General features: G+C 46.6%; 48 non-coding genes across 48 annotated transcripts; 36 read left to right on the top strand and 12 right to left on the bottom strand.

Annotated features, from left to right (window-relative positions):
• trnav-cac (transfer RNA valine (anticodon CAC)) lies at positions 1-73 on the top strand. Its single transcript has one exon. It is a non-coding gene; the product is annotated as a tRNA-Val (tRNA).
• A 468-nt stretch (positions 74-541) lies between these two features.
• On the bottom strand, positions 542-613 carry trnaq-cug (transfer RNA glutamine (anticodon CUG)). Its single transcript has one exon. It is a non-coding gene; the product is annotated as a tRNA-Gln (tRNA).
• Positions 614-764: 151 nt separating this feature from the next.
• Positions 765-836, top strand: trnad-guc (transfer RNA aspartic acid (anticodon GUC)). The gene has a single exon. It is a non-coding gene; the product is annotated as a tRNA-Asp (tRNA).
• A 522-nt stretch (positions 837-1,358) lies between these two features.
• On the top strand, positions 1,359-1,431 carry trnav-uac (transfer RNA valine (anticodon UAC)). Its single transcript has one exon. It is a non-coding gene; the product is annotated as a tRNA-Val (tRNA).
• Positions 1,432-2,045: 614 nt separating this feature from the next.
• On the top strand, positions 2,046-2,118 carry trnav-cac (transfer RNA valine (anticodon CAC)). The gene has a single exon. It is a non-coding gene; the product is annotated as a tRNA-Val (tRNA).
• A 468-nt stretch (positions 2,119-2,586) lies between these two features.
• trnaq-cug (transfer RNA glutamine (anticodon CUG)) lies at positions 2,587-2,658 on the bottom strand. The gene has a single exon. It is a non-coding gene; the product is annotated as a tRNA-Gln (tRNA).
• Positions 2,659-2,809: 151 nt separating this feature from the next.
• On the top strand, positions 2,810-2,881 carry trnad-guc (transfer RNA aspartic acid (anticodon GUC)). The gene has a single exon. It is a non-coding gene; the product is annotated as a tRNA-Asp (tRNA).
• Positions 2,882-3,403: 522 nt separating this feature from the next.
• Positions 3,404-3,476, top strand: trnav-uac (transfer RNA valine (anticodon UAC)). The gene has a single exon. It is a non-coding gene; the product is annotated as a tRNA-Val (tRNA).
• Positions 3,477-4,090: 614 nt separating this feature from the next.
• trnav-cac (transfer RNA valine (anticodon CAC)) lies at positions 4,091-4,163 on the top strand. The gene has a single exon. It is a non-coding gene; the product is annotated as a tRNA-Val (tRNA).
• Positions 4,164-4,637: 474 nt separating this feature from the next.
• Positions 4,638-4,709, bottom strand: trnaq-cug (transfer RNA glutamine (anticodon CUG)). The gene has a single exon. It is a non-coding gene; the product is annotated as a tRNA-Gln (tRNA).
• Positions 4,710-4,860: 151 nt separating this feature from the next.
• trnad-guc (transfer RNA aspartic acid (anticodon GUC)) lies at positions 4,861-4,932 on the top strand. Its single transcript has one exon. It is a non-coding gene; the product is annotated as a tRNA-Asp (tRNA).
• A 522-nt stretch (positions 4,933-5,454) lies between these two features.
• On the top strand, positions 5,455-5,527 carry trnav-aac (transfer RNA valine (anticodon AAC)). The gene has a single exon. It is a non-coding gene; the product is annotated as a tRNA-Val (tRNA).
• Positions 5,528-6,141: 614 nt separating this feature from the next.
• trnav-cac (transfer RNA valine (anticodon CAC)) lies at positions 6,142-6,214 on the top strand. The gene has a single exon. It is a non-coding gene; the product is annotated as a tRNA-Val (tRNA).
• Positions 6,215-6,688: 474 nt separating this feature from the next.
• Positions 6,689-6,760, bottom strand: trnaq-cug (transfer RNA glutamine (anticodon CUG)). The gene has a single exon. It is a non-coding gene; the product is annotated as a tRNA-Gln (tRNA).
• A 151-nt stretch (positions 6,761-6,911) lies between these two features.
• Positions 6,912-6,983, top strand: trnad-guc (transfer RNA aspartic acid (anticodon GUC)). Its single transcript has one exon. It is a non-coding gene; the product is annotated as a tRNA-Asp (tRNA).
• A 522-nt stretch (positions 6,984-7,505) lies between these two features.
• Positions 7,506-7,578, top strand: trnav-aac (transfer RNA valine (anticodon AAC)). Its single transcript has one exon. It is a non-coding gene; the product is annotated as a tRNA-Val (tRNA).
• A 614-nt stretch (positions 7,579-8,192) lies between these two features.
• trnav-cac (transfer RNA valine (anticodon CAC)) lies at positions 8,193-8,265 on the top strand. Its single transcript has one exon. It is a non-coding gene; the product is annotated as a tRNA-Val (tRNA).
• A 468-nt stretch (positions 8,266-8,733) lies between these two features.
• trnaq-cug (transfer RNA glutamine (anticodon CUG)) lies at positions 8,734-8,805 on the bottom strand. The gene has a single exon. It is a non-coding gene; the product is annotated as a tRNA-Gln (tRNA).
• A 151-nt stretch (positions 8,806-8,956) lies between these two features.
• On the top strand, positions 8,957-9,028 carry trnad-guc (transfer RNA aspartic acid (anticodon GUC)). The gene has a single exon. It is a non-coding gene; the product is annotated as a tRNA-Asp (tRNA).
• Positions 9,029-9,550: 522 nt separating this feature from the next.
• Positions 9,551-9,623, top strand: trnav-uac (transfer RNA valine (anticodon UAC)). The gene has a single exon. It is a non-coding gene; the product is annotated as a tRNA-Val (tRNA).
• Positions 9,624-10,237: 614 nt separating this feature from the next.
• Positions 10,238-10,310, top strand: trnav-cac (transfer RNA valine (anticodon CAC)). Its single transcript has one exon. It is a non-coding gene; the product is annotated as a tRNA-Val (tRNA).
• Positions 10,311-10,784: 474 nt separating this feature from the next.
• Positions 10,785-10,856, bottom strand: trnaq-cug (transfer RNA glutamine (anticodon CUG)). The gene has a single exon. It is a non-coding gene; the product is annotated as a tRNA-Gln (tRNA).
• A 151-nt stretch (positions 10,857-11,007) lies between these two features.
• trnad-guc (transfer RNA aspartic acid (anticodon GUC)) lies at positions 11,008-11,079 on the top strand. Its single transcript has one exon. It is a non-coding gene; the product is annotated as a tRNA-Asp (tRNA).
• A 522-nt stretch (positions 11,080-11,601) lies between these two features.
• Positions 11,602-11,674, top strand: trnav-uac (transfer RNA valine (anticodon UAC)). The gene has a single exon. It is a non-coding gene; the product is annotated as a tRNA-Val (tRNA).
• Positions 11,675-12,288: 614 nt separating this feature from the next.
• Positions 12,289-12,361, top strand: trnav-cac (transfer RNA valine (anticodon CAC)). The gene has a single exon. It is a non-coding gene; the product is annotated as a tRNA-Val (tRNA).
• Positions 12,362-12,835: 474 nt separating this feature from the next.
• Positions 12,836-12,907, bottom strand: trnaq-cug (transfer RNA glutamine (anticodon CUG)). The gene has a single exon. It is a non-coding gene; the product is annotated as a tRNA-Gln (tRNA).
• Positions 12,908-13,058: 151 nt separating this feature from the next.
• Positions 13,059-13,130, top strand: trnad-guc (transfer RNA aspartic acid (anticodon GUC)). The gene has a single exon. It is a non-coding gene; the product is annotated as a tRNA-Asp (tRNA).
• A 522-nt stretch (positions 13,131-13,652) lies between these two features.
• On the top strand, positions 13,653-13,725 carry trnav-uac (transfer RNA valine (anticodon UAC)). Its single transcript has one exon. It is a non-coding gene; the product is annotated as a tRNA-Val (tRNA).
• Positions 13,726-14,330: 605 nt separating this feature from the next.
• Positions 14,331-14,403, top strand: trnav-cac (transfer RNA valine (anticodon CAC)). The gene has a single exon. It is a non-coding gene; the product is annotated as a tRNA-Val (tRNA).
• A 474-nt stretch (positions 14,404-14,877) lies between these two features.
• trnaq-cug (transfer RNA glutamine (anticodon CUG)) lies at positions 14,878-14,949 on the bottom strand. Its single transcript has one exon. It is a non-coding gene; the product is annotated as a tRNA-Gln (tRNA).
• A 151-nt stretch (positions 14,950-15,100) lies between these two features.
• Positions 15,101-15,172, top strand: trnad-guc (transfer RNA aspartic acid (anticodon GUC)). Its single transcript has one exon. It is a non-coding gene; the product is annotated as a tRNA-Asp (tRNA).
• Positions 15,173-15,694: 522 nt separating this feature from the next.
• Positions 15,695-15,767, top strand: trnav-uac (transfer RNA valine (anticodon UAC)). The gene has a single exon. It is a non-coding gene; the product is annotated as a tRNA-Val (tRNA).
• A 614-nt stretch (positions 15,768-16,381) lies between these two features.
• trnav-cac (transfer RNA valine (anticodon CAC)) lies at positions 16,382-16,454 on the top strand. Its single transcript has one exon. It is a non-coding gene; the product is annotated as a tRNA-Val (tRNA).
• Positions 16,455-16,928: 474 nt separating this feature from the next.
• trnaq-cug (transfer RNA glutamine (anticodon CUG)) lies at positions 16,929-17,000 on the bottom strand. Its single transcript has one exon. It is a non-coding gene; the product is annotated as a tRNA-Gln (tRNA).
• A 151-nt stretch (positions 17,001-17,151) lies between these two features.
• On the top strand, positions 17,152-17,223 carry trnad-guc (transfer RNA aspartic acid (anticodon GUC)). The gene has a single exon. It is a non-coding gene; the product is annotated as a tRNA-Asp (tRNA).
• Positions 17,224-17,745: 522 nt separating this feature from the next.
• Positions 17,746-17,818, top strand: trnav-aac (transfer RNA valine (anticodon AAC)). Its single transcript has one exon. It is a non-coding gene; the product is annotated as a tRNA-Val (tRNA).
• A 614-nt stretch (positions 17,819-18,432) lies between these two features.
• On the top strand, positions 18,433-18,505 carry trnav-cac (transfer RNA valine (anticodon CAC)). Its single transcript has one exon. It is a non-coding gene; the product is annotated as a tRNA-Val (tRNA).
• A 474-nt stretch (positions 18,506-18,979) lies between these two features.
• On the bottom strand, positions 18,980-19,051 carry trnaq-cug (transfer RNA glutamine (anticodon CUG)). Its single transcript has one exon. It is a non-coding gene; the product is annotated as a tRNA-Gln (tRNA).
• A 151-nt stretch (positions 19,052-19,202) lies between these two features.
• Positions 19,203-19,274, top strand: trnad-guc (transfer RNA aspartic acid (anticodon GUC)). The gene has a single exon. It is a non-coding gene; the product is annotated as a tRNA-Asp (tRNA).
• Positions 19,275-19,796: 522 nt separating this feature from the next.
• Positions 19,797-19,869, top strand: trnav-aac (transfer RNA valine (anticodon AAC)). Its single transcript has one exon. It is a non-coding gene; the product is annotated as a tRNA-Val (tRNA).
• Positions 19,870-20,483: 614 nt separating this feature from the next.
• trnav-cac (transfer RNA valine (anticodon CAC)) lies at positions 20,484-20,556 on the top strand. Its single transcript has one exon. It is a non-coding gene; the product is annotated as a tRNA-Val (tRNA).
• Positions 20,557-21,024: 468 nt separating this feature from the next.
• Positions 21,025-21,096, bottom strand: trnaq-cug (transfer RNA glutamine (anticodon CUG)). The gene has a single exon. It is a non-coding gene; the product is annotated as a tRNA-Gln (tRNA).
• A 151-nt stretch (positions 21,097-21,247) lies between these two features.
• trnad-guc (transfer RNA aspartic acid (anticodon GUC)) lies at positions 21,248-21,319 on the top strand. The gene has a single exon. It is a non-coding gene; the product is annotated as a tRNA-Asp (tRNA).
• Positions 21,320-21,841: 522 nt separating this feature from the next.
• Positions 21,842-21,914, top strand: trnav-aac (transfer RNA valine (anticodon AAC)). The gene has a single exon. It is a non-coding gene; the product is annotated as a tRNA-Val (tRNA).
• Positions 21,915-22,528: 614 nt separating this feature from the next.
• trnav-cac (transfer RNA valine (anticodon CAC)) lies at positions 22,529-22,601 on the top strand. The gene has a single exon. It is a non-coding gene; the product is annotated as a tRNA-Val (tRNA).
• Positions 22,602-23,075: 474 nt separating this feature from the next.
• On the bottom strand, positions 23,076-23,147 carry trnaq-cug (transfer RNA glutamine (anticodon CUG)). The gene has a single exon. It is a non-coding gene; the product is annotated as a tRNA-Gln (tRNA).
• Positions 23,148-23,298: 151 nt separating this feature from the next.
• On the top strand, positions 23,299-23,370 carry trnad-guc (transfer RNA aspartic acid (anticodon GUC)). Its single transcript has one exon. It is a non-coding gene; the product is annotated as a tRNA-Asp (tRNA).
• A 522-nt stretch (positions 23,371-23,892) lies between these two features.
• On the top strand, positions 23,893-23,965 carry trnav-aac (transfer RNA valine (anticodon AAC)). Its single transcript has one exon. It is a non-coding gene; the product is annotated as a tRNA-Val (tRNA).
• Positions 23,966-24,315: the final 350 nt, after the last annotated feature.

The raw sequence follows: 24,315 nt of genomic DNA, 5'->3' as shown, positions 1-24,315 counted from the left end.
GTTTCCGTAGTGTAGTGGTTATCACGTTCGCCTCACACGCGAAAGGTCCCCGGTCCGAAACCGGGCGGAAACATGGGTCTTTTCCTTCTTTGGTTACAAGGGAATTGATATTCACTCTTTAGACAACTCTGCTTGTCCAGCATTTTCTCTGTTTTACTTGCATCCCTATTGAGAATTAAGTCTCTTGGTTTTGTCTTCTGTAGGTTGTGTGCTAGCCAAACAAAGGACATCAAAGAGCTTGTCAAGAAGAAGATCGGGGCCTTCAGAGGTGGCAAAGGGATTGGAAGTGGGAAGAGTGCAAGAGGAAAAGTTGACTTGAGTCAAGGTGGCTAATGAACGATACAGCAGGAAGCTGAAGTGGAAAGTGCAGCAGAAGAGCATGAGCGAGGTTTGGTGCAGCATGAAGACCATGTGCAGATGAGATCAGCCAACACAAGAGGAGTGGAACTGACTGGGCCACTAACTTGCTCTTCAACTGACTAGATTCTTATGCTAGCGTGTGCTAATGCACCTGTGGAGCAAAGTGCTAGAAAGCCAAATGAGGTTCCACTGAGACTTGAACTCAGATCGCTGGATTCAGAGTCCAGAGTGCTAACCATTACACCATGGAACCCTGCCTGAAGCACACAAAAGATCTGTGTCAAACAGGCATAAAAGTGTAGTTCCTGGTAAACCGATGGGGATTTCTACACGGCCAGCCAAATTTTACCTGTCATACCTGCTGCGAATCGCAGCTTGACGTGACCATTGCAGTGCTTCAGAGGTCCTCGTTAGTATAGTGGACAGTATCTCCGCCTGTCACGCGGAAGACCGGGGTTCGATTCCCCGACGGGGAGTGAGCAGTTTCCTTCTCTGTTCTGCCTTTTACCTGCAATGACCACACACACCTTAATCGCACACCAGATCCTAGTCAATCTAATAATCTAGTCCTATAATGGGCTTGAAGAAACATGAATTCCACCTGTGCGCTCACAAGTCGAAAAGGTCTTCTCAGAAAGAGCTCCCATCAGAAGAGATGCTAGTCCAAGAGAACACTGCTTGTGCAGCATTTTCTCTGTTTTACGTGCGTCCCTACTGACAAATAAGTTTCTTGGTCTTGTCTTCTGTAGATTGTGTGCTAGCCAAACAAAGGACATCAAAGAGCTTGTCAACCAGAAGATCAGCTCCCATGACAAGAGATGCAATCTTGAGATCACAATTTGCATTGTCAATACAGCCATAAGTGGGGGAGTGCTTGAAGAATGACACAAATGGGAGTTCCCTCCTTCTCAATAGTCCTACATGATCTGTCATAAAAGTCCACAAATGTAAGAAAGCATTGAAATGCTCCTTTAATTACTACGGGGTACGCAAGCTCAGTTTCCGTAGTGTAGTGGTTATCACGTTCGCCTTACACGCGAAAGGTCCCCGGTCCGAAACCGGGCGGAAGCATGCGTCTTTGCTTATGCGTCCTGATATAAAAGTGTCTGACTGCAGGCACTGCTTGAACTTGTGGGGTTCTACTGCTGTTTGGGACACAGACAAGAGAAAGTACTCAAATCTGGTTCAGGTCTCTGACATCTGTAACCTTTGGATGCTCGTCTTGCTAAAGAGTTGTCTATGGCCCAAATTTCTGCAAACTCCACAGACTTCACACAAATCAACAAATCTCCAGTCGCTATATTTCCTGAAGATGGAGGCACAGACTAAGCTCTTGGAAATGACTGGCTCTAGGTGGCCTGCACAGGACTTGGGCCTATTTTCAGCCAATGCCCAAGGCAATGAAACAAATGGGCGCTTTAGGCAACAGTTCTGCTGCCAGAGGTTCTGGGGTTCTTAGGGCAGCATATGTTGAGCTGTGCTTGCTTTAGTGAACTCCTAAATGTCCAAAGTTTAAGTGAGCCTAACATGGAGACTACAGTTCAGACTCCTTGCTAGAGTGCGTCTGTCTCTTCTCCATGGCTCCTTTTACTTCAAGGCCATGATAGGAACATGTCACCAAATTTGTCAGAGTGCGAGATTACTCAGTGAGACACATTGGAAAGCCAAACAAGCTGTCTTTCGGGGTTTCCGTAGTGTAGTGGTTATCACGTTCGCCTCACACGCGAAAGGTCCCCGGTCCGAAACCGGGCGGAAACATGGGTCTTTTCCTTCTTTGGTTACAAGGGAATTGATATTCACTCTTTAGACAACTCTGCTTGTCCAGCATTTTCTCTGTTTTACTTGCATCCCTATTGAGAATTAAGTCTCTTGGTTTTGTCTTCTGTAGGTTGTGTGCTAGCCAAACAAAGGACATCAAAGAGCTTGTCAAGAAGAAGATCGGGGCCTTCAGAGGTGGCAAAGGGATTGGAAGTGGGAAGAGTGCAAGAGGAAAAGTTGACTTGAGTCAAGGTGGCTAATGAACGATACAGCAGGAAGCTGAAGTGGAAAGTGCAGCAGAAGAGCATGAGCGAGGTTTGGTGCAGCATGAAGACCATGTGCAGATGAGATCAGCCAACACAAGAGGAGTGGAACTGACTGGGCCACTAACTTGCTCTTCAACTGACTAGATTCTTATGCTAGCGTGTGCTAATGCACCTGTGGAGCAAAGTGCTAGAAAGCCAAATGAGGTTCCACTGAGACTTGAACTCAGATCGCTGGATTCAGGGTCCAGAGTGCTAACCATTACACCATGGAACCCTGCCTGAAGCACACAAAAGATCTGTGTCAAACAGGCATAAAAGTGTAGTTCCTGGTAAACCGATGGGGATTTCTACATGGCCAGCCAAATTTTACCTGTCATACCTGCTGCGAATCGCAGCTTGACGTGACCATTGCAGTGCGTCAGAGGTCCTCGTTAGTATAGTGGACAGTATCTCCGCCTGTCACGCGGAAGACCGGGGTTCGATTCCCCGACGGGGAGTGAGCAGTTTCCTTCTCTGTTCTGCCTTTTACCTGCAATGACCACACACACCTTAATCGCACACCAGATCCTAGTCAATCTAATAATCTAGTCCTATAATGGGCTTGAAGAAACATGAATTCCACCTGTGCGCTCACAAGTCGAAAAGGTCTTCTCAGAAAGAGCTCCCATCAGAAGAGATGCTAGTCCAAGAGAACACTGCTTGTGCAGCATTTTCTCTGTTTTACGTGCGTCCCTACTGACAAATAAGTTTCTTGGTCTTGTCTTCTGTAGATTGTGTGCTAGCCAAACAAAGGACATCAAAGAGCTTGTCAACCAGAAGATCAGCTCCCATGACAAGAGATGCAATCTTGAGATCACAATTTGCATTGTCAATACAGCCATAAGTGGGGGAGTGCTTGAAGAATGACACAAATGGGAGTTCCCTCCTTCTCAATAGTCCTACATGATCTGTCATAAAAGTCCACAAATGTAAGAAAGCATTGAAATGCTCCTTTAATTACTACGGGGTACGCAAGCTCAGTTTCCGTAGTGTAGTGGTTATCACGTTCGCCTTACACGCGAAAGGTCCCCGGTCCGAAACCGGGCGGAAGCATGCGTCTTTGCTTATGCGTCCTGATATAAAAGTGTCTGACTGCAGGCACTGCTTGAACTTGTGGGGTTCTACTGCTGTTTGGGACACAGACAAGAGAAAGTACTCAAATCTGGTTCAGGTCTCTGACATCTGTAACCTTTGGATGCTCGTCTTGCTAAAGAGTTGTCTATGGCCCAAATTTCTGCAAACTCCACAGACTTCACACAAATCAACAAATCTCCAGTCGCTATATTTCCTGAAGATGGAGGCACAGACTAAGCTCTTGGAAATGACTGGCTCTAGGTGGCCTGCACAGGACTTGGGCCTATTTTCAGCCAATGCCCAAGGCAATGAAACAAATGGGCGCTTTAGGCAACAGTTCTGCTGCCAGAGGTTCTGGGGTTCTTAGGGCAGCATATGTTGAGCTGTGCTTGCTTTAGTGAACTCCTAAATGTCCAAAGTTTAAGTGAGCCTAACATGGAGACTACAGTTCAGACTCCTTACTAGAGTGCGTCTGTCTCTTCTCCATGGCTCCTTTTACTTCAAGGCCATGATAGGAACATGTCACCAAATTTGTCAGAGTGCGAGATTACTCAGTGAGACACATTGGAAAGCCAAACAAGCTGTCTTTCGGGGTTTCCGTAGTGTAGTGGTTATCACGTTCGCCTCACACGCGAAAGGTCCCCGGTCCGAAACCGGGCGGAAACATGGGTCTTTTCCTTCTTTGGTTACAAGGGAATTGATATTCACTCTTTAGACAACTCTGCTTGTCCAGCATTTTCTCTGTTTTACTTGCATCCCTATTGAGAATTAAGTCTCTTGGTTTTGTCTTCTGTAGGTTGTGTGCTAGCCAAACAAAGGACATCAAAGAGCTTGTCAAGAAGAAGATCGGGGCCTTCAGAGGTGGCAAAGGGATTGGAAGTGGGAAGAGTGCAAGAGGAAAAGTTGACTTGAGTCAAGGTGGCTAATGAACGATACAGCAGGAAGCTGAAGTGGAAAGTGCAGCAGAAGAGCATGAGCGAGGTTTGGTGCAGCATGAAGACCATGTGCAGATGAGATCAGCCAACACAAGAGGAGTGGAACTGACTGGGCCACTAACTTGCTCTTCAACTGACTAGATTCTTATGCTAGCGTGTGCTAATGCTAATGTACCTGTGGAGCAAAGTGCTAGAAAGCCAAATGAGGTTCCACTGAGACTTGAACTCAGATCGCTGGATTCAGAGTCCAGAGTGCTAACCATTACACCATGGAACCCTGCCTGAAGCACACAAAAGATCTGTGTCAAACAGGCATAAAAGTGTAGTTCCTGGTAAACCGATGGGGATTTCTACACGGCCAGCCAAATTTTACCTGTCATACCTGCTGCGAATCGCAGCTTGACGTGACCATTGCAGTGCTTCAGAGGTCCTCGTTAGTATAGTGGACAGTATCTCCGCCTGTCACGCGGAAGCCCGGGGTTCGATTCCCCGACGGGGAGTGAGCAGTTTCCTTCTCTGTTCTGCCTTTTACCTGCAATGACCACACACACCTTAATCGCACACCAGATCCTAGTCAATCTAATAATCTAGTCCTATAATGGGCTTGAAGAAACATGAATTCCACCTGTGCGCTCACAAGTCGAAAAGGTCTTCTCAGAAAGAGCTCCCATCAGAAGAGATGCTAGTCCAAGAGAACACTGCTTGTGCAGCATTTTCTCTGTTTTACGTGCGTCCCTACTGACAAATAAGTTTCTTGGTCTTGTCTTCTGTAGATTGTGTGCTAGCCAAACAAAGGACATCAAAGAGCTTGTCAACCAGAAGATCAGCTCCCATGACAAGAGATGCAATCTTGAGATCACAATTTGCATTGTCAATACAGCCATAAGTGGGGGAGTGCTTGAAGAATGACACAAATGGGAGTTCCCTCCTTCTCAATAGTCCTACATGATCTGTCATAAAAGTCCACAAATGTAAGAAAGCATTGAAATGCTCCTTTAATTACTACGGGGTACGCAAGCTCAGTTTCCGTAGTGTAGTGGTTATCACGTTCGCCTAACACGCGAAAGGTCCCCGGTCCGAAACCGGGCGGAAGCATGCGTCTTTGCTTATGCGTCCTGATATAAAAGTGTCTGACTGCAGGCACTGCTTGAACTTGTGGGGTTCTACTGCTGTTTGGGACACAGACAAGAGAAAGTACTCAAATCTGGTTCAGGTCTCTGACATCTGTAACCTTTGGATGCTCGTCTTGCTAAAGAGTTGTCTATGGCCCAAATTTCTGCAAACTCCACAGACTTCACACAAATCAACAAATCTCCAGTCGCTATATTTCCTGAAGATGGAGGCACAGACTAAGCTCTTGGAAATGACTGGCTCTAGGTGGCCTGCACAGGACTTGGGCCTATTTTCAGCCAATGCCCAAGGCAATGAAACAAATGGGCGCTTTAGGCAACAGTTCTGCTGCCAGAGGTTCTGGGGTTCTTAGGGCAGCATATGTTGAGCTGTGCTTGCTTTAGTGAACTCCTAAATGTCCAAAGTTTAAGTGAGCCTAACATGGAGACTACAGTTCAGACTCCTTGCTAGAGTGCGTCTGTCTCTTCTCCATGGCTCCTTTTACTTCAAGGCCATGATAGGAACATGTCACCAAATTTGTCAGAGTGCGAGATTACTCAGTGAGACACATTGGAAAGCCAAACAAGCTGTCTTTCGGGGTTTCCGTAGTGTAGTGGTTATCACGTTCGCCTCACACGCGAAAGGTCCCCGGTCCGAAACCGGGCGGAAACATGGGTCTTTTCCTTCTTTGGTTACAAGGGAATTGATATTCACTCTTTAGACAACTCTGCTTGTCCAGCATTTTCTCTGTTTTACTTGCATCCCTATTGAGAATTAAGTCTCTTGGTTTTGTCTTCTGTAGGTTGTGTGCTAGCCAAACAAAGGACATCAAAGAGCTTGTCAAGAAGAAGATCGGGGCCTTCAGAGGTGGCAAAGGGATTGGAAGTGGGAAGAGTGCAAGAGGAAAAGTTGACTTGAGTCAAGGTGGCTAATGAACGATACAGCAGGAAGCTGAAGTGGAAAGTGCAGCAGAAGAGCATGAGCGAGGTTTGGTGCAGCATGAAGACCATGTGCAGATGAGATCAGCCAACACAAGAGGAGTGGAACTGACTGGGCCACTAACTTGCTCTTCAACTGACTAGATTCTTATGCTAGCGTGTGCTAATGCTAATGTACCTGTGGAGCAAAGTGCTAGAAAGCCAAATGAGGTTCCACTGAGACTTGAACTCAGATCGCTGGATTCAGAGTCCAGAGTGCTAACCATTACACCATGGAACCCTGCCTGAAGCACACAAAAGATCTGTGTCAAACAGGCATAAAAGTGTAGTTCCTGGTAAACCGATGGGGATTTCTACACGGCCAGCCAAATTTTACCTGTCATACCCGCTGCGAATCGCAGCTTGACGTGACCATTGCAGTGCTTCAGAGGTCCTCGTTAGTATAGTGGACAGTATCTCCGCCTGTCACGCGGAAGCCTGGGGTTCGATTCCCCGACGGGGAGTGAGCAGTTTCCTTCTCTGTTCTGCCTTTTACCTGCAATGACCACACACACCTTAATCGCACACCAGATCCTAGTCAATCTAATAATCTAGTCCTATAATGGGCTTGAAGAAACATGAATTCCACCTGTGCGCTCACAAGTCGAAAAGGTCTTCTCAGAAAGAGCTCCCATCAGAAGAGATGCTAGTCCAAGAGAACACTGCTTGTGCAGCATTTTCTCTGTTTTACGTGCGTCCCTACTGACAAATAAGTTTCTTGGTCTTGTCTTCTGTAGATTGTGTGCTAGCCAAACAAAGGACATCAAAGAGCTTGTCAACCAGAAGATCAGCTCCCATGACAAGAGATGCAATCTTGAGATCACAATTTGCATTGTCAATACAGCCATAAGTGGGGGAGTGCTTGAAGAATGACACAAATGGGAGTTCCCTCCTTCTCAATAGTCCTACATGATCTGTCATAAAAGTCCACAAATGTAAGAAAGCATTGAAATGCTCCTTTAATTACTACGGGGTACGCAAGCTCAGTTTCCGTAGTGTAGTGGTTATCACGTTCGCCTAACACGCGAAAGGTCCCCTGTCCGAAACCGGGCGGAAGCATGCGTCTTTGCTTATGCGTCCTGATATAAAAGTGTCTGACTGCAGGCACTGCTTGAACTTGTGGGGTTCTACTGCTGTTTGGGACACAGACAAGAGAAAGTACTCAAATCTGGTTCAGGTCTCTGACATCTGTAACCTTTGGATGCTCGTCTTGCTAAAGAGTTGTCTATGGCCCAAATTTCTGCAAACTCCACAGACTTCACACAAATCAACAAATCTCCAGTCGCTATATTTCCTGAAGATGGAGGCACAGACTAAGCTCTTGGAAATGACTGGCTCTAGGTGGCCTGCACAGGACTTGGGCCTATTTTCAGCCAATGCCCAAGGCAATGAAACAAATGGGCGCTTTAGGCAACAGTTCTGCTGCCAGAGGTTCTGGGGTTCTTAGGGCAGCATATGTTGAGCTGTGCTTGCTTTAGTGAACTCCTAAATGTCCAAAGTTTAAGTGAGCCTAACATGGAGACTACAGTTCAGACTCCTTACTAGAGTGCGTCTGTCTCTTCTCCATGGCTCCTTTTACTTCAAGGCCATGATAGGAACATGTCACCAAATTTGTCAGAGTGCGAGATTACTCAGTGAGACACATTGGAAAGCCAAACAAGCTGTCTTTCGGGGTTTCCGTAGTGTAGTGGTTATCACGTTCGCCTCACACGCGAAAGGTCCCCGGTCCGAAACCGGGCGGAAACATGGGTCTTTTCCTTCTTTGGTTACAAGGGAATTGATATTCACTCTTTAGACAACTCTGCTTGTCCAGCATTTTCTCTGTTTTACTTGCATCCCTATTGAGAATTAAGTCTCTTGGTTTTGTCTTCTGTAGGTTGTGTGCTAGCCAAACAAAGGACATCAAAGAGCTTGTCAAGAAGAAGATCGGGGCCTTCAGAGGTGGCAAAGGGATTGGAAGTGGGAAGAGTGCAAGAGGAAAAGTTGACTTGAGTCAAGGTGGCTAATGAACGATACAGCAGGAAGCTGAAGTGGAAAGTGCAGCAGAAGAGCATGAGCGAGGTTTGGTGCAGCATGAAGACCATGTGCAGATGAGATCAGCCAACACAAGAGGAGTGGAACTGACTGGGCCACTAACTTGCTCTTCAACTGACTAGATTCTTATGCTAGCGTGTGCTAATGCACCTGTGGAGCAAAGTGCTAGAAAGCCAAATGAGGTTCCACTGAGACTTGAACTCAGATCGCTGGATTCAGGGTCCAGAGTGCTAACCATTACAACATGGAACCCTGCCTGAAGCACACAAAAGATCTGTGTCAAACAGGCATAAAAGTGTAGTTCCTGGTAAACCGATGGGGATTTCTACACGGCCAGCCAAATTTTACCTGTCATACCTGCTGCGAATCGCAGCTTGACGTGACCATTGCAGTGCTTCAGAGGTCCTCGTTAGTATAGTGGACAGTATCTCCGCCTGTCACGCGGAAGACCGGGGTTCGATTCCCCGACGGGGAGTGAGCAGTTTCCTTCTCTGTTCTGCCTTTTACCTGCAATGACCACACACACCTTAATCGCACACCAGATCCTAGTCAATCTAATAATCTAGTCCTATAATGGGCTTGAAGAAACATGAATTCCACCTGTGCGCTCACAAGTCGAAAAGGTCTTCTCAGAAAGAGCTCCCATCAGAAGAGATGCTAGTCCAAGAGAACACTGCTTGTGCAGCATTTTCTCTGTTTTACGTGCGTCCCTACTGACAAATAAGTTTCTTGGTCTTGTCTTCTGTAGATTGTGTGCTAGCCAAACAAAGGACATCAAAGAGCTTGTCAACCAGAAGATCAGCTCCCATGACAAGAGATGCAATCTTGAGATCACAATTTGCATTGTCAATACAGCCATAAGTGGGGGAGTGCTTGAAGAATGACACAAATGGGAGTTCCCTCCTTCTCAATAGTCCTACATGATCTGTCATAAAAGTCCACAAATGTAAGAAAGCATTGAAATGCTCCTTTAATTACTACGGGGTACGCAAGCTCAGTTTCCGTAGTGTAGTGGTTATCACGTTCGCCTTACACGCGAAAGGTCCCCGGTCCAAAACCGGGCGGAAGCATGCGTCTTTGCTTATGCGTCCTGATATAAAAGTGTCTGACTGCAGGCACTGCTTGAACTTGTGGGGTTCTACTGCTGTTTGGGACACAGACAAGAGAAAGTACTCAAATCTGGTTCAGGTCTCTGACATCTGTAACCTTTGGATGCTCGTCTTGCTAAAGAGTTGTCTATGGCCCAAATTTCTGCAAACTCCACAGACTTCACACAAATCAACAAATCTCCAGTCGCTATATTTCCTGAAGATGGAGGCACAGACTAAGCTCTTGGAAATGACTGGCTCTAGGTGGCCTGCACAGGACTTGGGCCTATTTTCAGCCAATGCCCAAGGCAATGAAACAAATGGGCGCTTTAGGCAACAGTTCTGCTGCCAGAGGTTCTGGGGTTCTTAGGGCAGCATATGTTGAGCTGTGCTTGCTTTAGTGAACTCCTAAATGTCCAAAGTTTAAGTGAGCCTAACATGGAGACTACAGTTCAGACTCCTTGCTAGAGTGCGTCTGTCTCTTCTCCATGGCTCCTTTTACTTCAAGGCCATGATAGGAACATGTCACCAAATTTGTCAGAGTGCGAGATTACTCAGTGAGACACATTGGAAAGCCAAACAAGCTGTCTTTCGGGGTTTCCGTAGTGTAGTGGTTATCACGTTCGCCTCACACGCGAAAGGTCCCCGGTCCGAAACCGGGCGGAAACATGGGTCTTTTCCTTCTTTGGTTACAAGGGAATTGATATTCACTCTTTAGACAACTCTGCTTGTCCAGCATTTTCTCTGTTTTACTTGCATCCCTATTGAGAATTAAGTCTCTTGGTTTTGTCTTCTGTAGGTTGTGTGCTAGCCAAACAAAGGACATCAAAGAGCTTGTCAAGAAGAAGATCGGGGCCTTCAGAGGTGGCAAAGGGATTGGAAGTGGGAAGAGTGCAAGAGGAAAAGTTGACTTGAGTCAAGGTGGCTAATGAACGATACAGCAGGAAGCTGAAGTGGAAAGTGCAGCAGAAGAGCATGAGCGAGGTTTGGTGCAGCATGAAGACCATGTGCAGATGAGATCAGCCAACACAAGAGGAGTGGAACTGACTGGGCCACTAACTTGCTCTTCAACTGACTAGATTCTTATGCTAGCGTGTGCTAATGCTAATGTACCTGTGGAGCAAAGTGCTAGAAAGCCAAATGAGGTTCCACTGAGACTTGAACTCAGATCGCTGGATTCAGGGTCCAGAGTGCTAACCATTACAACATGGAACCCTGCCTGAAGCACACAAAAGATCTGTGTCAAACAGGCATAAAAGTGTAGTTCCTGGTAAACCGATGGGGATTTCTACACGGCCAGCCAAATTTTACCTGTCATACCTGCTGCGAATCGCAGCTTGACGTGACCATTGCAGTGCTTCAGAGGTCCTCGTTAGTATAGTGGACAGTATCTCCGCCTGTCACGCGGAAGACCGGGGTTCGATTCCCCGACGGGGAGTGAGCAGTTTCCTTCTCTGTTCTGCCTTTTACCTGCAATGACCACACACACCTTAATCGCACACCAGATCCTAGTCAATCTAATAATCTAGTCCTATAATGGGCTTGAAGAAACATGAATTCCACCTGTGCGCTCACAAGTCGAAAAGGTCTTCTCAGAAAGAGCTCCCATCAGAAGAGATGCTAGTCCAAGAGAACACTGCTTGTGCAGCATTTTCTCTGTTTTACGTGCGTCCCTACTGACAAATAAGTTTCTTGGTCTTGTCTTCTGTAGATTGTGTGCTAGCCAAACAAAGGACATCAAAGAGCTTGTCAACCAGAAGATCAGCTCCCATGACAAGAGATGCAATCTTGAGATCACAATTTGCATTGTCAATACAGCCATAAGTGGGGGAGTGCTTGAAGAATGACACAAATGGGAGTTCCCTCCTTCTCAATAGTCCTACATGATCTGTCATAAAAGTCCACAAATGTAAGAAAGCATTGAAATGCTCCTTTAATTACTACGGGGTACGCAAGCTCAGTTTCCGTAGTGTAGTGGTTATCACGTTCGCCTTACACGCGAAAGGTCCCCGGTCCGAAACCGGGCGGAAGCATGCGTCTTTGCTTATGCGTCCTGATATAAAAGTGTCTGACTGCAGGCACTGCTTGAACTTGTGGGGTTCTACTGCTGTTTGGGACACAGACAAGAGAAAGTACTCAAATCTGGTTCAGGTCTCTGACATCTGTAACCTTTGGATGCTCGTCTTGCTAAAGAGTTGTCTATGGCCCAAATTTCTGCAAACTCCACAGACTTCACACAAATCAACAAATCTCCAGTCGCTATATTCCCTGAAGATGGAGGCACAGACTAAGCTCTTGGAAATGACTGGCTCTAGGTGGCCTGCACAGGACTTGGGCCTATTTTCAGCCAATGCCCAAGGCAATGAAACAAATGGGCGCTTTAGGCAACAGTTCTGCTGCCAGAGGTTCTGGGGTTCTTAGGGCAGCATATGTTGAGCTGTGCTTGCTTTAGTGAACTCCTAAATGTCCAAAGTTTAAGTGAGCCTAACATGGAGACTACAGTTCAGACTCCTTGCTAGAGTGCGTCTGTCTCTTCTCCATGGCTCCTTTTACTTCAAGGCCATGATAGGAACATGTCACCAAATTTGTCAGAGTGCGAGATTACTCAGTGAGACACATTGGAAAGCCAAACAAGCTGTCTTTCGGGGTTTCCGTAGTGTAGTGGTTATCACGTTCGCCTCACACGCGAAAGGTCCCCGGTCCGAAACCGGGCGGAAACATGGGTCTTTTCCTTCTTTGGTTACAAGGGAATTGATATTCACTCTTTAGACAACTCTGCTTGTCCAGCATTTTCTCTGTTTTACTTGCATCCCTATTGAGAATTAAGTCTCTTGGTTTTGTCTTCTGTAGGTTGTGTGCTAGCCAAACAAAGGACATCAAAGAGCTTGTCAAGAAGAAGATCGGGGCCTTCAGAGGTGGCAAAGGGATTGGAAGTGGGAAGAGTGCAAGAGGAAAAGTTGACTTGAGTCAAGGTGGCTAATGAACGATACAGCAGGAAGCTGAAGTGGAAAGTGCAGCAGAAGAGCATGAGCGAGGTTTGGTGCAGCATGAAGACCATGTGCAGATGAGATCAGCCAACACAAGAGGAGTGGAACTGACTGGGCCACTAACTTGCTCTTCAACTGACTAGATTCTTATGCTAGCGTGTGCTAATGCTAATGTACCTGTGGAGCAAAGTGCTAGAAAGCCAAATGAGGTTCCACTGAGACTTGAACTCAGATCGCTGGATTCAGGGTCCAGAGTGCTAACCATTACAACATGGAACCCTGCCTGAAGCACACAAAAGATCTGTGTCAAACAGGCATAAAAGTGTAGTTCCTGGTAAACCGATGGGGATTTCTACACGGCCAGCCAAATTTTACCTGTCATACCTGCTGCGAATCGCAGCTTGACGTGACCATTGCAGTGCTTCAGAGGTCCTCGTTAGTATAGTGGACAGTATCTCCGCCTGTCACGCGGAAGACCGGGGTTCGATTCCCCGACGGGGAGTGAGCAGTTTCCTTCTCTGTTCTGCCTTTTACCTGCAATGACCACACACACCTTAATCGCACACCAGATCCTAGTCAATCTAATAATCTAGTCCTATAATGGGCTTGAAGAAACATGAATTCCACCTGTGCGCTCACAAGTCGAAAAGGTCTTCTCAGAAAGAGCTCCCATCAGAAGAGATGCTAGTCCAAGAGAACACTGCTTGTGCAGCATTTTCTCTGTTTTACGTGCGTCCCTACTGACAAATAAGTTTCTTGGTCTTGTCTTCTGTAGATTGTGTGCTAGCCAAACAAAGGACATCAAAGAGCTTGTCAACCAGAAGATCAGCTCCCATGACAAGAGATGCAATCTTGAGATCACAATTTGCATTGTCAATACAGCCATAAGTGGGGGAGTGCTTGAAGAATGACACAAATGGGAGTTCCCTCCTTCTCAATAGTCCTACATGATCTGTCATAAAAGTCCACAAATGTAAGAAAGCATTGAAATGCTCCTTTAATTACTACGGGGTACGCAAGCTCAGTTTCCGTAGTGTAGTGGTTATCACGTTCGCCTTACACGCGAAAGGTCCCCGGTCCAAAACCGGGCGGAAGCATGCGTCTTTGCTTATGCGTCCTGATATAAAAGTGTCTGACTGCTTGAACTTGTGGGGTTCTACTGCTGTTTGGGACACAGACAAGAGAAAGTACTCAAATCTGGTTCAGGTCTCTGACATCTGTAACCTTTGGATGCTCGTCTTGCTAAAGAGTTGTCTATGGCCCAAATTTCTGCAAACTCCACAGACTTCACACAAATCAACAAATCTCCAGTCGCTATATTTCCTGAAGATGGAGGCACAGACTAAGCTCTTGGAAATGACTGGCTCTAGGTGGCCTGCACAGGACTTGGGCCTATTTTCAGCCAATGCCCAAGGCAATGAAACAAATGGGCGCTTTAGGCAACAGTTCTGCTGCCAGAGGTTCTGGGGTTCTTAGGGCAGCATATGTTGAGCTGTGCTTGCTTTAGTGAACTCCTAAATGTCCAAAGTTTAAGTGAGCCTAACATGGAGACTACAGTTCAGACTCCTTGCTAGAGTGCGTCTGTCTCTTCTCCATGGCTCCTTTTACTTCAAGGCCATGATAGGAACATGTCACCAAATTTGTCAGAGTGCGAGATTACTCAGTGAGACACATTGGAAAGCCAAACAAGCTGTCTTTCGGGGTTTCCGTAGTGTAGTGGTTATCACGTTCGCCTCACACGCGAAAGGTCCCCGGTCCGAAACCGGGCGGAAACATGGGTCTTTTCCTTCTTTGGTTACAAGGGAATTGATATTCACTCTTTAGACAACTCTGCTTGTCCAGCATTTTCTCTGTTTTACTTGCATCCCTATTGAGAATTAAGTCTCTTGGTTTTGTCTTCTGTAGGTTGTGTGCTAGCCAAACAAAGGACATCAAAGAGCTTGTCAAGAAGAAGATCGGGGCCTTCAGAGGTGGCAAAGGGATTGGAAGTGGGAAGAGTGCAAGAGGAAAAGTTGACTTGAGTCAAGGTGGCTAATGAACGATACAGCAGGAAGCTGAAGTGGAAAGTGCAGCAGAAGAGCATGAGCGAGGTTTGGTGCAGCATGAAGACCATGTGCAGATGAGATCAGCCAACACAAGAGGAGTGGAACTGACTGGGCCACTAACTTGCTCTTCAACTGACTAGATTCTTATGCTAGCGTGTGCTAATGCTAATGTACCTGTGGAGCAAAGTGCTAGAAAGCCAAATGAGGTTCTACTGAGACTTGAACTCAGATCGCTGGATTCAGAGTCCAGAGTGCTAACCATTACACCATGGAACCCTGCCTGAAGCACACAAAAGATCTGTGTCAAACAGGCATAAAAGTGTAGTTCCTGGTAAACCGATGGGGATTTCTACACGGCCAGCCAAATTTTACCTGTCATACCCGCTGCGAATCGCAGCTTGACGTGACCATTGCAGTGCTTCAGAGGTCCTCGTTAGTATAGTGGACAGTATCTCCGCCTGTCACGCGGAAGACCGGGGTTCGATTCCCCGACGGGGAGTGAGCAGTTTCCTTCTCTGTTCTGCCTTTTACCTGCAATGACCACACACACCTTAATCGCACACCAGATCCTAGTCAATCTAATAATCTAGTCCTATAATGGGCTTGTAGAAACATGAATTCCACCTGTGCGCCCCTAAGTCGAAAAGGTCTTCTCAGAAAGAGCTCCCATCAGAAGAGATGCTAGTCCAAGAGAACACTGCTTGTGCAGCATTTTCTCTGTTTTACGTGCGTCCCTACTGACAAATAAGTTTCTTGGTCTTGTCTTCTGTAGATTGTGTGCTAGCCAAACAAAGGACATCAAAGAGCTTGTCAACCAGAAGATCAGCTCCCATGACAAGAGATGCAATCTTGAGATCACAATTTGCATTGTCAATACAGCCATAAGTGGGGGAGTGCTTGAAGAATGACACAAATGGGAGTTCCCTCCTTCTCAATAGTCCTACATGATCTGTCATAAAAGTCCACAAATGTAAGAAAGCATTGAAATGCTCCTTTAATTACTACGGGGTACGCAAGCTCAGTTTCCGTAGTGTAGTGGTTATCACGTTCGCCTTACACGCGAAAGGTCCCCGGTCCGAAACCGGGCGGAAGCATGCGTCTTTGCTTATGCGTCCTGATATAAAAGTGTCTGACTGCAGGCACTGCTTGAACTTGTGGGGTTCTACTGCTGTTTGGGACACAGACAAGAGAAAGTACTCAAATCTGGTTCAGGTCTCTGACATCTGTAACCTTTGGATGCTCGTCTTGCTAAAGAGTTGTCTATGGCCCAAATTTCTGCAAACTCCACAGACTTCACACAAATCAACAAATCTCCAGTCGCTATATTTCCTGAAGATGGAGGCACAGACTAAGCTCTTGGAAATGACTGGCTCTAGGTGGCCTGCACAGGACTTGGGCCTATTTTCAGCCAATGCCCAAGGCAATGAAACAAATGGGCGCTTTAGGCAACAGTTCTGCTGCCAGAGGTTCTGGGGTTCTTAGGGCAGCATATGTTGAGCTGTGCTTGCTTTAGTGAACTCCTAAATGTCCAAAGTTTAAGTGAGCCTAACATGGAGACTACAGTTCAGACTCCTTGCTAGAGTGCGTCTGTCTCTTCTCCATGGCTCCTTTTACTTCAAGGCCATGATAGGAACATGTCACCAAATTTGTCAGAGTGCGAGATTACTCAGTGAGACACATTGGAAAGCCAAACAAGCTGTCTTTCGGGGTTTCCGTAGTGTAGTGGTTATCACGTTCGCCTCACACGCGAAAGGTCCCCGGTCCGAAACCGGGCGGAAACATGGGTCTTTTCCTTCTTTGGTTACAAGGGAATTGATATTCACTCTTTAGACAACTCTGCTTGTCCAGCATTTTCTCTGTTTTACTTGCATCCCTATTGAGAATTAAGTCTCTTGGTTTTGTCTTCTGTAGGTTGTGTGCTAGCCAAACAAAGGACATCAAAGAGCTTGTCAAGAAGAAGATCGGGGCCTTCAGAGGTGGCAAAGGGATTGGAAGTGGGAAGAGTGCAAGAGGAAAAGTTGACTTGAGTCAAGGTGGCTAATGAACGATACAGCAGGAAGCTGAAGTGGAAAGTGCAGCAGAAGAGCATGAGCGAGGTTTGGTGCAGCATGAAGACCATGTGCAGATGAGATCAGCCAACACAAGAGGAGTGGAACTGACTGGGCCACTAACTTGCTCTTCAACTGACTAGATTCTTATGCTAGCGTGTGCTAATGCTAATGTACCTGTGGAGCAAAGTGCTAGAAAGCCAAATGAGGTTCCACTGAGACTTGAACTCAGATCGCTGGATTCAGAGTCCAGAGTGCTAACCATTACACCATGGAACCCTGCCTGAAGCACACAAAAGATCTGTGTCAAACAGGCATAAAAGTGTAGTTCCTGGTAAACCGATGGGGATTTCTACACGGCCAGCCAAATTTTACCTGTCATACCTGCTGCGAATCGCAGCTTGACGTGACCATTGCAGTGCTTCAGAGGTCCTCGTTAGTATAGTGGACAGTATCTCCGCCTGTCACGCGGAAGACCGGGGTTCGATTCCCCGACGGGGAGTGAGCAGTTTCCTTCTCTGTTCTGCCTTTTACCTGCAATGACCACACACACCTTAATCGCACACCAGATCCTAGTCAATCTAATAATCTAGTCCTATAATGGGCTTGAAGAAACATGAATTCCACCTGTGCGCTCACAAGTCGAAAAGGTCTTCTCAGAAAGAGCTCCCATCAGAAGAGATGCTAGTCCAAGAGAACACTGCTTGTGCAGCATTTTCTCTGTTTTACGTGCGTCCCTACTGACAAATAAGTTTCTTGGTCTTGTCTTCTGTAGATTGTGTGCTAGCCAAACAAAGGACATCAAAGAGCTTGTCAACCAGAAGATCAGCTCCCATGACAAGAGATGCAATCTTGAGATCACAATTTGCATTGTCAATACAGCCATAAGTGGGGGAGTGCTTGAAGAATGACACAAATGGGAGTTCCCTCCTTCTCAATAGTCCTACATGATCTGTCATAAAAGTCCACAAATGTAAGAAAGCATTGAAATGCTCCTTTAATTACTACGGGGTACGCAAGCTCAGTTTCCGTAGTGTAGTGGTTATCACGTTCGCCTAACACGCGAAAGGTCCCCGGTCCGAAACCGGGCGGAAGCATGCGTCTTTGCTTATGCGTCCTGATATAAAAGTGTCTGACTGCAGGCACTGCTTGAACTTGTGGGGTTCTACTGCTGTTTGGGACACAGACAAGAGAAAGTACTCAAATCTGGTTCAGGTCTCTGACATCTGTAACCTTTGGATGCTCGTCTTGCTAAAGAGTTGTCTATGGCCCAAATTTCTGCAAACTCCACAGACTTCACACAAATCAACAAATCTCCAGTCGCTATATTTCCTGAAGATGGAGGCACAGACTAAGCTCTTGGAAATGACTGGCTCTAGGTGGCCTGCACAGGACTTGGGCCTATTTTCAGCCAATGCCCAAGGCAATGAAACAAATGGGCGCTTTAGGCAACAGTTCTGCTGCCAGAGGTTCTGGGGTTCTTAGGGCAGCATATGTTGAGCTGTGCTTGCTTTAGTGAACTCCTAAATGTCCAAAGTTTAAGTGAGCCTAACATGGAGACTACAGTTCAGACTCCTTGCTAGAGTGCGTCTGTCTCTTCTCCATGGCTCCTTTTACTTCAAGGCCATGATAGGAACATGTCACCAAATTTGTCAGAGTGCGAGATTACTCAGTGAGACACATTGGAAAGCCAAACAAGCTGTCTTTCGGGGTTTCCGTAGTGTAGTGGTTATCACGTTCGCCTCACACGCGAAAGGTCCCCGGTCCGAAACCGGGCGGAAACATGGGTCTTTTCCTTCTTTGGTTACAAGGGAATTGATATTCACTCTTTAGACAACTCTGCTTGTCCAGCATTTTCTCTGTTTTACTTGCATCCCTATTGAGAATTAAGTCTCTTGGTTTTGTCTTCTGTAGGTTGTGTGCTAGCCAAACAAAGGACATCAAAGAGCTTGTCAAGAAGAAGATCGGGGCCTTCAGAGGTGGCAAAGGGATTGGAAGTGGGAAGAGTGCAAGAGGAAAAGTTGACTTGAGTCAAGGTGGCTAATGAACGATACAGCAGGAAGCTGAAGTGGAAAGTGCAGCAGAAGAGCATGAGCGAGGTTTGGTGCAGCATGAAGACCATGTGCAGATGAGATCAGCCAACACAAGAGGAGTGGAACTGACTGGGCCACTAACTTGCTCTTCAACTGACTAGATTCTTATGCTAGCGTGTGCTAATGCTAATGTACCTGTGGAGCAAAGTGCTAGAAAGCCAAATGAGGTTCCACTGAGACTTGAACTCAGATCACTGGATTCAGGGTCCAGAGTGCTAACCATTACACCATGGAACCCTGCCTGAAGCACACAAAAGATCTGTGTCAAACAGGCATAAAAGTGTAGTTCCTGGTAAACCGATGGGGATTTCTACACGGCCAGCCAAATTTTACCTGTCATACCTGCTGCGAATCGCAGCTTGACGTGACCATTGCAGTGCTTCAGAGGTCCTCGTTAGTATAGTGGACAGTATCTCCGCCTGTCACGCGGAAGACCGGGGTTCGATTCCCCGACGGGGAGTGAGCAGTTTCCTTCTCTGTTCTGCCTTTTACCTGCAATGACCACACACACCTTAATCGCACACCAGATCCTAGTCAATCTAATAATCTAGTCCTATAATGGGCTTGAAGAAACATGAATTCCACCTGTGCGCTCACAAGTCGAAAAGGTCTTCTCAGAAAGAGCTCCCATCAGAAGAGATGCTAGTCCAAGAGAACACTGCTTGTGCAGCATTTTCTCTGTTTTACGTGCGTCCCTACTGACAAATAAGTTTCTTGGTCTTGTCTTCTGTAGATTGTGTGCTAGCCAAACAAAGGACATCAAAGAGCTTGTCAACCAGAAGATCAGCTCCCATGACAAGAGATGCAATCTTGAGATCACAATTTGCATTGTCAATACAGCCATAAGTGGGGGAGTGCTTGAAGAATGACACAAATGGGAGTTCCCTCCTTCTCAATAGTCCTACATGATCTGTCATAAAAGTCCACAAATGTAAGAAAGCATTGAAATGCTCCTTTAATTACTACGGGGTACGCAAGCTCAGTTTCCGTAGTGTAGTGGTTATCACGTTCGCCTAACACGCGAAAGGTCCCCGGTTCGAAACCGGGCGGAAGCATGCGTCTTTGCTTATGCGTCCTGATATAAAAGTGTCTGACTGCAGGCACTGCTTGAACTTGTGGGGTTCTACTGCTGTTTGGGACACAGACAAGAGAAAGTACTCAAATCTGGTTCAGGTCTCTGACATCTGTAACCTTTGGATGCTCGTCTTGCTAAAGAGTTGTCTATGGCCCAAATTTCTGCAAACTCCACAGACTTCACACAAATCAACAAATCTCCAGTCGCTATATTTCCTGAAGATGGAGGCACAGACTAAGCTCTTGGAAATGACTGGCTCTAGGTGGCCTGCACAGGACTTGGGCCTATTTTCAGCCAATGCCCAAGGCAATGAAACAAATGGGCGCTTTAGGCAACAGTTCTGCTGCCAGAGGTTCTGGGGTTCTTAGGGCAGCATATGTTGAGCTGTGCTTGCTTTAGTGAACTCCTAAATGTCCAAAGTTTAAGTGAGCCTAACATGGAGACTACAGTTCAGACTCCTTGCTAGAGTGCGTCTGTCTCTTCTCCATGGCTCCTTTTACTTCAAGGCCATGATAGGAACATGTCACCAAATTTGTCAGAGTGCGAGATTACTCAGTGAGACACATTGGAAAGCCAAACAAGCTGTCTTTCGGGGTTTCCGTAGTGTAGTGGTTATCACGTTCGCCTCACACGCGAAAGGTCCCCGGTCCGAAACCGGGCGGAAACATGGGTCTTTTCCTTCTTTGGTTACAAGGGAATTGATATTCACTCTTTAGACAACTCTGCTTGTCCAGCATTTTCTCTGTTTTACTTGCATCCCTATTGAGAATTAAGTCTCTTGGTTTTGTCTTCTGTAGGTTGTGTGCTAGCCAAACAAAGGACATCAAAGAGCTTGTCAAGAAGAAGATCGGGGCCTTCAGAGGTGGCAAAGGGATTGGAAGTGGGAAGAGTGCAAGAGGAAAAGTTGACTTGAGTCAAGGTGGCTAATGAACGATACAGCAGGAAGCTGAAGTGGAAAGTGCAGCAGAAGAGCATGAGCGAGGTTTGGTGCAGCATGAAGACCATGTGCAGATGAGATCAGCCAACACAAGAGGAGTGGAACTGACTGGGCCACTAACTTGCTCTTCAACTGACTAGATTCTTATGCTAGCGTGTGCTAATGCACCTGTGGAGCAAAGTGCTAGAAAGCCAAATGAGGTTCCACTGAGACTTGAACTCAGATCGCTGGATTCAGGGTCCAGAGTGCTAACCATTACAACATGGAACCCTGCCTGAAGCACACAAAAGATCTGTGTCAAACAGGCATAAAAGTGTAGTTCCTGGTAAACCGATGGGGATTTCTACACGGCCAGCCAAATTTTACCTGTCATACCTGCTGCGAATCGCAGCTTGACGTGACCATTGCAGTGCTTCAGAGGTCCTCGTTAGTATAGTGGACAGTATCTCCGCCTGTCACGCGGAAGACCGGGGTTCGATTCCCCGACGGGGAGTGAGCAGTTTCCTTCTCTGTTCTGCCTTTTACCTGCAATGACCACACACACCTTAATCGCACACCAGATCCTAGTCAATCTAATAATCTAGTCCTATAATGGGCTTGAAGAAACATGAATTCCACCTGTGCGCTCACAAGTCGAAAAGGTCTTCTCAGAAAGAGCTCCCATCAGAAGAGATGCTAGTCCAAGAGAACACTGCTTGTGCAGCATTTTCTCTGTTTTACGTGCGTCCCTACTGACAAATAAGTTTCTTGGTCTTGTCTTCTGTAGATTGTGTGCTAGCCAAACAAAGGACATCAAAGAGCTTGTCAACCAGAAGATCAGCTCCCATGACAAGAGATGCAATCTTGAGATCACAATTTGCATTGTCAATACAGCCATAAGTGGGGGAGTGCTTGAAGAATGACACAAATGGGAGTTCCCTCCTTCTCAATAGTCCTACATGATCTGTCATAAAAGTCCACAAATGTAAGAAAGCATTGAAATGCTCCTTTAATTACTACGGGGTACGCAAGCTCAGTTTCCGTAGTGTAGTGGTTATCACATTCGCCTAACACGCGAAAGGTCCCCGGTCCGAAACCGGGCGGAAGCATGCGTCTTTGCTTATGCGTCCTGATATAAAAGTGTCTGACTGCAGGCACTGCTTGAACTTGTGGGGTTCTACTGCTGTTTGGGACACAGACAAGAGAAAGTACTTAAATCTGGTTCAGGTCTCTGACATCTGTAACCTTTGGATGCTCGTCTTGCTAAAGAGTTGTCTATGGCCCAAATTTCTGCAAACTCCACAGACTTCACACAAATCAACAAATCTCCAGTCGCTATATTCCCTGAAGATGGAGGCACAGACTAAGCTCTTGGAAATGACTGGCTCTAGGTGGCCTGCACAGGACTTGGGCCTATTTTCAGCCAATGCCCAAGGCAATGAAACAAATGGGCGCTTTAGGCAACAGTTCTGCTGCCAGAGGTTCTGGGGTTCTTAGGGCAGCATATGTTGAGCTGTGCTTGCTTTAGTGAACTCCTAAATGTCCAAAGTTTAAGTGAGCCTAACATGGAGACTACAGTTCAGACTCCTTACTAGAGTGCGTCTGTCTCTTCTCCATGGCTCCTTTTACTTCAAGGCCATGATAGGAACATGTCACCAAATTTGTCAGAGTGCGAGATTACTCAGTGAGACACATTGGAAAGCCAAACAAGCTGTCTTTCGGGGTTTCCGTAGTGTAGTGGTTATCACGTTCGCCTCACACGCGAAAGGTCCCCGGTCCGAAACCGGGCGGAAACATGGGTCTTTTCCTTCTTTGGTTACAAGGGAATTGATATTCACTCTTTAGACAACTCTGCTTGTCCAGCATTTTCTCTGTTTTACTTGCATCCCTATTGAGAATTAAGTCTCTTGGTTTTGTCTTCTGTAGGTTGTGTGCTAGCCAAACAAAGGACATCAAAGAGCTTGTCAAGAAGAAGATCGGGGCCTTCAGAGGTGGCAAAGGGATTGGAAGTGGGAAGAGTGCAAGAGGAAAAGTTGACTTGAGTCAAGGTGGCTAATGAACGATACAGCAGGAAGCTGAAGTGGAAAGTGCAGCAGAAGAGCATGAGCGAGGTTTGGTGCAGCATGAAGACCATGTGCAGATGAGATCAGCCAACACAAGAGGAGTGGAACTGACTGGGCCACTAACTTGCTCTTCAACTGACTAGATTCTTATGCTAGCATGTGCTAATGCTAATGTACCTGTGGAGCAAAGTGCTAGAAAGCCAAATGAGGTTCCACTGAGACTTGAACTCAGATCGCTGGATTCAGAGTCCAGAGTGCTAACCATTACACCATGGAACCCTGCCTGAAGCACACAAAAGATCTGTGTCAAACAGGCATAAAAGTGTAGTTCCTGGTAAACCGATGGGGATTTCTACACGGCCAGCCAAATTTTACCTGTCATACCTGCTGCGAATCGCAGCGTGACGTGACCATTGCAGTGCTTCAGAGGTCCTCGTTAGTATAGTGGACAGTATCTCCACCTGTCACGCGGAAGACCGGGGTTCGATTCCCCGACGGGGAGTGAGCAGTTTCCTTCTCTGTTCTGCCTTTTACCTGCAATGACCACACACACCTTAATCGCACACCAGATCCTAGTCAATCTAATAATCTAGTCCTATAATGGGCTTGAAGAAACATGAATTCCACCTGTGCGCTCACAAGTCGAAAAGGTCTTCTCAGAAAGAGCTCCCATCAGAAGAGATGCTAGTCCAAGAGAACACTGCTTGTGCAGCATTTTCTCTGTTTTACGTGCGTCCCTACTGACAAATAAGTTTCTTGGTCTTGTCTTCTGTAGATTGTGTGCTAGCCAAACAAAGGACATCAAAGAGCTTGTCAACCAGAAGATCAGCTCCCATGACAAGAGATGCAATCTTGAGATCACAATTTGCATTGTCAATACAGCCATAAGTGGGGGAGTGCTTGAAGAATGACACAAATGGGAGTTCCCTCCTTCTCAATAGTCCTACATGATCGGTCATAAAAGTCCACAAATGTAAGAAAGCATTGAAATGCTCCTTTAATTACTACGGGGTACGCAAGCTCAGTTTCCGTAGTGTAGTGGTTATCACGTTCGCCTAACACGCGAAAGGTCCCCGGTCCAAAACCGGGCGGAAGCATGCGTCTTTGCTTATGCGTCCTGATATAAAAGTGTCTGACTGCAGGCACTGCTTGAACTTGTGGGGTTCTACTGCTGTTTGGGACACAGACAAGAGAAAGTACTTAAATCTGGTTCAGGTCTCTGACATCTGTAACCTTTGGATGCTCGTCTTGCTAAAGAGTTGTCTATGGCCCAAATTTCTGCAAACTCCACAGACTTCACACAAATCAACAAATCTCCAGTCGCTATATTCCCTGAAGATGGAGGCACAGACTAAGCTCTTGGAAATGACTGGCTCTAGGTGGCCTGCACAGGACTTGGGCCTATTTTCAGCCAATGCCCAAGGCAATGAAACAAATGGGCGCTTTA

The sequence above is a fragment of the Astatotilapia calliptera genome, chromosome 8, assembly GCF_964374335.1.
Source record: "Astatotilapia calliptera chromosome 8, fAstCal68.1, whole genome shotgun sequence".
NCBI classification, from domain to species: Eukaryota; Metazoa; Chordata; class Actinopteri; order Cichliformes; family Cichlidae; genus Astatotilapia; species Astatotilapia calliptera.
This window is presented reverse-complemented; position numbering and strand designations above follow the sequence as displayed.